The sequence below is a fragment of the Macrotis lagotis genome, chromosome 3 (assembly GCF_037893015.1).
Source record: "Macrotis lagotis isolate mMagLag1 chromosome 3, bilby.v1.9.chrom.fasta, whole genome shotgun sequence".
NCBI classification, from domain to species: domain Eukaryota; kingdom Metazoa; phylum Chordata; class Mammalia; order Peramelemorphia; family Peramelidae; genus Macrotis; species Macrotis lagotis.
The window spans coordinates 79,026,459-79,033,523 of NC_133660.1; the positions used below are offsets into that span (position 1 = coordinate 79,026,459).

Here is a 7,065-nt window from a genome sequence, read left to right on the forward strand (position 1 = left end):
TCTAGTTGAAACAGTCATTTTCTTACAGAATTTATCTAATAAAAGGAAATAGGATCATATCTAGTGGGATGGAAAGTCCAAGAGGAATTTTTAAGAATAGGGGAGGGAAAGCTAGGTGGCACAGTGGATAAAGCAACGACCCTGGATTCAGGAGCACCTGAGTTCAAATCTGTTCACAGACCCTTAATAATTACCAAGCTGTGTGACCTTGGGCAAGTCACTTAACCCCATTGCCTTAAATAAATATTAAAAAAAAGAATGGGGAAGACAGGATTGTGTATGTTGGTAGCAAGAAAAGAACTATTAGAGAAACTGAAAATTAAAGAGTGAACATCAGAGTGACAGCAATCTGTTTAACATTGGATGTCATAAGATCAAAGATACATAAGGAAGTATTTACTCCTATATGTGATAAAAGTAGGAATATTTATTCTTGTGAAGCAAAGGTCAAAATGAGATAGGCAAAAATATTTGCTGTGAGAAGTGGAAAAAGAGAAAAGGAACTTTTAGTGAATGGTTTCAAATGATAGGGCATGGCACTACTTGCAATGGAGGTGTTAAGAAGAATTATAAGATTTCAAATAGCAGTAGTGAGAGAGTGAAACAATTAGGTATGTATAAAATGTTTATTTCAATTGTGTGATTAACATTGATGAGTCTATTGAGAAAATGTAACATAAATTTATAATGAATGCACTCAACAAGGGTTTTTGATGTTTTGGGTTTTTTTATATCATTATAGTTTTCCCTGGTATCCTTTCCTTCCCCCTTCCCAGAGAGTCATACCATGTTAGAAACAGAATTTTCTTAAGTATACAAAAAAGGAAGAGAAGAAAATTCATCAATACTTAGAAATATTCTAAAAATCATGGATAGTATGCAACAGCTATGGATATAGATGTTCTCTTTCCACAAAAGAGTAGATTGGGCGTACCTTGTCATAACACCTCATTCAAGTTATGTTCATTCTTGATGATTTTGCTATAATTCATTTATGATTTGTATGTATAATTGTTCTTTTCATTTTCATTGTTTTAGTTATGCATATTTTTTCTTGGATTTATTTCATTATGCCATGGTTCACGATGATCTTTCCACACTTTTCTTTATTCATCACATTCACCATTTCTTCTGATATTATTCCATTGTATTCCTGTGGTGCAATTGGTTTTGCCATTCCCCAAATAAAGGACTTTTACTAAGCAGAAGAAGCAAGGAGTATCAAAAGCAGAAGCAGCAACAGACTTTAGCAGCTCTGCTGCTGGCAAAAATTAGGTTCATTCTTCCAGTCCAAAGGTTCCAAACCCTGTAGCCAAGTAAACTAAATGGTATATAAGTGGAAATCCAATGAACAAGGGCATCAGCAAATCCTGCAGCTGCACAAAGGGACCCAGTCCCCAGACACTTCTACCCAGAGAACTGTGCAATAAAGATTGGAATAACTCAAATAGTATCCTGATTGCTATCTGATTTTTATTCTTACAAATTTAAAATTGAAGATGAACTCCAAGATCTTTGAGTGGTCTCATTTTGAAGAAAAACGTGAAAATACACTTTCTCACTTTCCAAAATGGAAAGAGTTAAATGCCTGAACAATATTGGCAACTCCTTCCTTCTAATCAGAGACTGAATATTTTGATTACAACCATAGACTCCAAGTGGAAATTACAGAACTGGCCTGAACTTTTGCCAAATCTTTGTAGCTTGTTGGATTCTGAGGCTTATAATACATGTGAAGGAACATTGTAGCCCTTCAGAAAATAGGCAAAGATTTTGCTGAAATTTTAGATGGTGATGCCTTAGAACTTTCACTTAAAATAATGATTCTTACACTTTTAATGCTCTTCAAACATAGTCATCCCAAAATGAGGTATCATGTTGTTGCACGAGTGAATCAATTTATTATCAATAGAATCCAAACTTTGATGCTACAAATTGGTCTTTTATTAAGAACCTGTTTCTATTGATTGGCAATGAAGAGCCAGAGGAATGAAAAAATGTGTCTGGTTCTTGTGATGCTACTGGAAGTCCAAGTGGATTATCTGCTTCCTCATATGCATAACATAATTGAATACATCTTTCAAAGCACCCAAGATCAAGATAAAATTTATCTTTGGAAGCTTGTGATTTGGGGCTCACTTTGGCTAACAGTCAGTCTACAAAGACAAAGTCTGTACATATCTAAGTTGATTCCTGTCTTGGTCAATAGTATGAAATAATCAGAAACAGATATTATATTTAAGTGGGATGTTGAATAAGATGAAACTACTCCTGATAGCAAACAATATATTAAGTCTTGTTTGTTCAGCAGCACATTTAAGATGGAATTGAGGAAGAGAAAGATGGTGATGATGGTGCAATATCTGACTGGAATCAAAGAATCTGTTCTGCTGCTATTATAGATGTCTTGTAAACATGTTCTATGATGAACTTTTACCACATATTTTTTCCCTATTGAAAGAGCTGCTTTTTCATCTCAAATGAGTAGCTAAAGATTCAGACACCTTAGGAGTAATTACTAAAGATTATATGAAGGGTATGTAAACATATCTGTCTGTTCAATATTCAGTGTCTCTCTGATAAAGACTTTTGCACATGCTGGACTCATAGAGGTATGGCCACTAGGGAGTTAGCCAGTAGTCAGTTATATATTTGAAGTTATTAATAACAGAATTACTTAAATGCATTCTAGATAGCAATAACAGAGTACAAGAAGTTGTCTGCAGTCTCTTTGCTACCCTGGAAGAGGAGGTTTGGACAGAACTTGTTCCCTACCTTGCTTGTATACTTATTACCCTGGTCTTCACATTTCAAGCATAAGAATCTGCCCATTCTTTATGTTGACATAGGAACACTTGCAGATTCTGTATGAAATTTTTTGGATAAACTGCAATATATGCAGTTGCCAAAGCTTCCACTAGTATAGAAATGAAGCTTGCTGAAAGATGAGGAGAATGATCTCTTCCTTTTACTTGCCTTCAATGCGGTTTTCTTACAGTGAACCTGTGTATCAGTATTGTATGAACCATTTCAAGAGGACTCTTGCACAAGACATATTGCATGATGCTCAGTCCAATAAAGACAAGACTTCTGATAAAGATTTAATGATCTGGGCTCTTGAATTACTGTGTGGTCTAGCTGAAGGATCTAGAGGCAATATTATATACCTAGTGACTTGAAGTGACATTCAAACACTGATGTACCAATGCAAGTAAGATATAATGCCAGAAATTTGATAGAATTCCTTTGCTTGTTAGGTTATCTGACAAAAGCATGATTTTAGCATGTTAAACTTTGCATATTTGATTTTTATGCCAAAATTGGGAACAAATTTGAATCCAAATTTTTTTCATTCTTTAACAATGCTATAATGGGTAATTGGAGAAATCTCAGTTCAGATAGAAATGCAACCTTTTATTTCAAAAATGATGCATCAGTTTGTATAAATTATTAGCAGAACCAACACACCAAAGACATTATTAGCAATTGAACATCTTGGTTTATTTCTCTTTATGAGGTGATCTCCATGCTATGGAAGTTTATTAGACCTCTCTGAGTAATATAAAGGGCAATGAGAAAAAGATTCAGCATTTCATATGAGATATGTGCAATAATCAACATCAACCCCAGTAGAATAATACAAGATTTTATAACTTTATAACTTGATACTGTTGCATCATGGATTAGTTCAGAAGATGATCTCAGAAACATGGATTTAAAAATCAAATTGGGAATAACAATTGGAAATGTTTCTTTAATCAGTCCTGGCATTCTTTAAAAGAGCTTCTTGCAATTTACTATGGAGTTTAATCTCATGCACTTAGGCTGCAGTTCCATGATTTGTAGTCCTTCAGTCTTTGGAGTGTTTGTTGCCCTTTACAGGCAAGAAGCATAAACTAGTAGGAAATACAGTATCATTTCAATACTACTTGGGAGAGGAAGGAGGGAGGTTTTGTCATCACTTTATGAAGTTAATATTGGGAAACATTATAGCATCTGGAGCCTGTGAATGTGGCAATATGGCTCTTTTTTCAATTCTACACTGAAATTCCCTGGGTAGAGCAAGATGGTGGAAAAAACTAGAAAGCTCCCTAAGTTTTTTCTGGTTTCTCTCAGAAACTACTTGAAATGAAACTTTCAAAAATCTCTGAAGCAACAGAGCTCACAAAAAGACAGAGTGAAATAAATTTTCAGTTCAAGATATCTTGGAGGAGTTTCAGGAAAGGTCTCTCTCAGTTGGGAGTAGCAGGCCACTCAAGGAACAAAGAAGTCAGCAGGAGGCTCTTAGCCACAGAGCAGATTAGTAACCAAGGGCCATGAAGAAAAGCAGTAGAACAAACCAGAAGCAAAGACCCCAACCCCAGTGCATATGGTATACTGTGGGCCCTTGAATGTCGATGCAACGGGAAAGACTGATGGGGTTACTCTAATACAAGGAAGCAAACTGCCAGTCCCTGAAAACCCAGTGAAGAAAGTCAGTAACCAGACCCTCTGATTCCCAGCACAAAAATCTTGGGACTTCCCCCTGTGACCCAGAAGCAGAATTCAACTTTTAAAATGACCCCCAAAAGAAAAAAGAACCCTAAACATAGAAAACTACTTATTTGATAAGGAAGATCAAAACACAATATGAGAAAAGTAATAACAAAATACTACATGTGAAGCCTCAAAGGGGATTATGAATTGATCTCAAATCCAAAATGTTCCCTTGGAAGGGCTCAGAAAGGATTTTAAGAACCAAAGAAGAGACGTAGAAGAATAAAAATGAGACAAGAAATGAAGGAATTTTCCTTCATGCAGGAAAAGTATGTAGAGTTGAAAAAGGAATCACAAAAATTGACTGAAGAAAACAATACCTTTAAAAGTATAATTATTCAAATGGAAAAAGTAAACTCCTTTAAAGGTAGAATTGATCATATAGCAAATTAACTCTTAAAAATTAGAACCAGGGAAGTAGAAATTAGTGACTCTGTGATATATCAAGAATCCATCAAATAAAATAAAAAGACTAGAAAAATAAAAGAAAATGTAAAATACCACCTTTTAGAAAAAAATAAACAACCTAGAAAATAGACCCAAGAGAGATGATTCACCAGTCATTGGACAACCTGAAAGTGACAATCAAAAAAAGAAAAAGTTAGGCTTATAGCTTTCAGGAAATTTTCAAGGAAATCTTTTATTATCCTAGGAAAAAAGGGTAAAATAGTCCTTGAAAAAATTCTCAAATCACCAAGAAGAGATCCCCAAATAAAAACTCCAAGGAATACTGAAGTCAAATTTCACAATTATCAGGTAAAGGAGAAAATATTACAAGCACTCTAATAACAGGATTAGAACTGAACAGAGGGGCGGCTAGGTGGTATAGTGGATAAAGAACCATCCTTGGAGTCAGGAGTACCTGGGTTCAATTCTGGTCTCAGACACTTAATAATTACCTAACTGTGTGGCCTTGGACAAGCCACTTAACCCCATTTGCCTTGCAAAAAAAAATCTAAAAAGAACTGAACAGAATAATTTGATCTTCAAATACAGCATTCAAGAGATGTATAAAGCGTAAACTGGAAAAAATAATGTTAGTCACTAAGACAAAACTGTTTGCATCTCTACATGAGAAGAAAATATTTATAACTCTTGAGAACTGTATTTCTATTAGGACAATTGGAAGGAGTATACTTAGAGGGTGGAAAGACTTACCTAAACTGATGCTGAATGAAGTGAGCAAAAACTGGAGAACACTGTACAACTTAACAGCAGTATGGTGGAATGATCAGTTATGATGAACTTAACACTTCTCAGAAGGAAATTAAAGAAATTCCTAAAAGACCTATGATGGAAAATGCCATTCACATCCAGAAAAAAGAACTATAGAATCTGAATCAAAGCATACACAATTCACCTTATTTTATTTATTTATTTTATTTTTTTACTTTTCCTTCTTATACCTTTCCCTTTTTGTTGTGATTCTTCTTTCATGGTAAGACTAATATGAAAATATGCATGAAACAATTGTACATGTTTGACCTATATCAGATTAGATGTGTTCTTCAGGTGGGGGGAGGAGCTATGAGGGGGAAAAAATACTTTACCAAAAAAGAATGCTGAAAATAATCTTTGCATAGAATTTGAAAAATAAACAAACATAAATAATGCAACTTCTCATTGGATGTAATAAGAGAAAAAAAGAGAAAGAATCTATTCATAAAATAGCATATTCTGAAATAATATGGGGAATCATACCAAAACAAGAACCACATATTTGAACCATAGGAATAATAATATAGGAAAAATCTTTTAGTTTATAATAAAGGATATCTAAGAATGGGAATTACAAATGGCAAAAAGGGTTTAAAATAATTTAAAATTTATTATAAATGCTTTCTACATAATTTTTGCAGTTGATGAGATTTCTAGTTTTCTGCATGTGAATGAATAAATATACAAATGAAGCTAGTACTAATTGAGCTCACTATCCATAGTAGAGGCAGCTCTTTTGATTTAAAATTTATGTACCCTAAGTGAAGTTGTAAATAAAGCAAGAAAAAATTAAAACATAATGAACTCTATGAAATGCAAATGAGTCAGTTCTTTCATCTTTTTGGGGATGGAGAGTGGCAGAAATAGTAAGGGCACATCAATCTAAGGATTGACATCTTAATTTTACAATTAAAACATTAATGTAGTGAATATAATTTGACAGTTGTACTTCATTTAATTTAATTTTTAGACCAAGGTATTATTAATGCACTGTTTACAGTTTAGGCATGCTCTAGGGCTCATAGTGATGGAAGGTAATTTAAATGAGTGGAAAAAGAAGCTTGCTTGCCTCACTTACAGTAAGATTGGTATTCATATATCTATGGTGTACCAGTTTGTGATGCAGTTTACTAATTCAATGTAGGCCCATATTTAAAACTACTTTAAGATTCTATGGTCTTTATTTTTATTAAGACTATAGATATGATGTGGTTTTTGCAGGGTTATATCCTACTAGTAGTTTTATCAAAATTTCTAAAATTTAAGTTTCATTGTAGAAGATCCATAAAAATAATATAAATGTTAGTTGGT

General features: G+C 33.8%; 1 pseudogene; it reads left to right on the top strand.

Moving 5' to 3' along the window:
• Nucleotides 1–1,325: 1,325 nt before the first annotated feature.
• On the top strand, nucleotides 1,326–3,810 carry LOC141519144 (transportin-1 pseudogene; annotated as a pseudogene).
• The last annotated feature ends 3,255 nt before the right edge of the window (nucleotides 3,811–7,065 follow it).